This window comes from Belonocnema kinseyi, chromosome 5 (genome assembly GCF_010883055.1).
Source record: "Belonocnema kinseyi isolate 2016_QV_RU_SX_M_011 chromosome 5, B_treatae_v1, whole genome shotgun sequence".
Lineage (NCBI taxonomy): Eukaryota > Metazoa > Arthropoda > Insecta > Hymenoptera > Cynipidae > Belonocnema > Belonocnema kinseyi.
Genome location: NC_046661.1, coordinates 37441525 through 37443599, shown reverse-complemented (window position 1 = coordinate 37443599; position 2075 = coordinate 37441525). Strand labels below are relative to the sequence as shown.

Below are 2075 nucleotides of genomic sequence, written 5' to 3'. Positions count from 1 at the left end.
TTTTTCGAGAAAAAATTCCCGGTCAATTTTACGGTCTTGAAGAAAATAATCTTTGATGAACAGCACTTAAATCAATCGTGTCTCTTATTGTCTTGAACCTTTTGCCGACGATCTTTCAAATTAACATATATTCTATTACATTTGTTTACTGAAATGAAGGACTGTGAGAAAAACAGTTTAAAGACTTTGTAATATTTGATCGGATTCCTTCCCAATCAGGGATAGGAATCTCTGGACAAAGAAAGATGTTGTTTTTAGAGGAAATTAGGCGACACATATTTTTTCGATTCTATAAACAAAATTTCTATGAAATTATGATCATTTCAGGGCTGCGACAGATTAATGGCACAGATTAAAGTGACTAATTAAAACTTTAAAGTGACTAACTGTTTACACAGAAAGATGCCTGCAATATCAATAGAAACAGTTGACTTAGCTGCTAAAATAATAGATTCTATTACAAACTTTAATTAGAGTTTTCCATTTACAAGATTATATGAAATTCTATTGTTGAATTAGGTGGTGAAACCCAGGGTAATATTCAGGCAAATTTAAATTTATTGTATTACAAGCTAAATAAACCTCAAATATTTAACTGCCGTATTTATATCTCGATAATTTGCAATAGAAACTAGAAAAGCAGAAATTTGAGAAAAAAAATAATTTTAATTTTAATATTGCAGACTTTGCAGCATAAAATGCTCTCGAAACAGGATAAATAAGGTGATTTTTATAAAAATGTAATAATTGGGACACTAATTTTTTAAAAAAAATGAAGGTAAATGTTCACCATTCAACCAAGTAGTTAAATTTTGCAACAAAGAAAGACGAATATTCAGCAAGGTATTTGAATCCACAAGCAAAGCAGTTTATTGATATTGAGCCCAACCGTTGCATTTTTATTCAGAAAACATTGAATTTCTACAAAGAGATGAGTTTTCAATAAAACAGAGAAATTTTTTTTAAAATAGTTGAAATTCCTATTCAAAAATATAAATTTTGATTTCAAAATGAAGTAGTTTAATTTTCAAATAAAAAGAATTATTTTTCAACCATAAACATTTTTTTCCACAATATAGTTTAATTTTAAATTTAAGAGATGAATTTGCAAATAAAATGATAAACCATCAAAAGAACAAATCAATTTTTAACAAAATAGTTTAATCGTCAACCAAAACAGGTTATCGTATAAGCAGTAAAGATTAAATCTGTACCATAAAAGAGATGAATTTTGAACAAAGAAGGTCATTTCAAACCAAGTTCGCTACATTTTTAACCAAATAGTTGCATTTTCAACCAAAAAAAGATGAATTTTCTACAAAGAGTAGTGAATTTTTGACCAAAAAATTTGCGTTTTCAAAATATAAAATCGAATGTTCTAGAAAAAAATTATCTTTTGAATGCCACGATGATTAATTTTCAACAAAAATATTTATTTTCAACCAAGAAGTATCAAATGATGTAAAAGAGTTTTAATCCGACTTGATGACTTTCAAATATACTATAATATAGGTTTTTTAACCTAATGTAACATCAGGAATATGTCCAGTACTCTCACCTTTCACTCTTTCATATTTTTTGGGAGTGAGAGGTGTTCTCTGTTCATCTGGGCTATTTTTTTTTCCTTTATTTGCTCTCTTTGCATTCAAACATCTTTTTTGAAGGCCCTCTGTCCCTCATAGCTTTTGAGCAACGTCCCTCACAAATCTTGAGTCCGAGTGAGTTTTAATTGTCTCTCATATATCAACGTGGATTGTTCACGCCTTTCTGGTGCCGATTGTCTTCGAGATGTTGATGATTGTATTACTTGGTTAGTTCCGATTGGTTCGGACATTCGTCTAGGAGAATGGTTTAAATCTCTTTCATCGTTCTTAAATTCCGATCTATTTTTTCCATTATTGTCAATATCAGCTACAAAATAATCATTGATGAAATATTGAAAAGCTATTAAAAAAATTTGAATATAGAAAAATATTATAGGGTTTGACAAGAGAGGTTCGATAGTGACTGTTATTAAAAATATTCTCAATTTATTAAGTGTCATTAATTAGCACTATGCCAACCATTTGTCCTTT

At 28.9% G+C, this 2075-nt stretch overlaps 1 long non-coding RNA gene across 1 annotated transcript in view; it reads right to left on the bottom strand.

Moving 5' to 3' along the window:
* LOC117173055 overlaps positions 1-2075 on the bottom strand; it is a 3501-nt gene that overhangs the window by 1201 nt on the left and 225 nt on the right. Inside the window, exon 2 of the long non-coding RNA XR_004467099.1 lies at positions 1559-1911. This is a non-coding gene — a long non-coding RNA (uncharacterized LOC117173055). The remainder of the gene's footprint in view (positions 1-1558; positions 1912-2075) is intronic.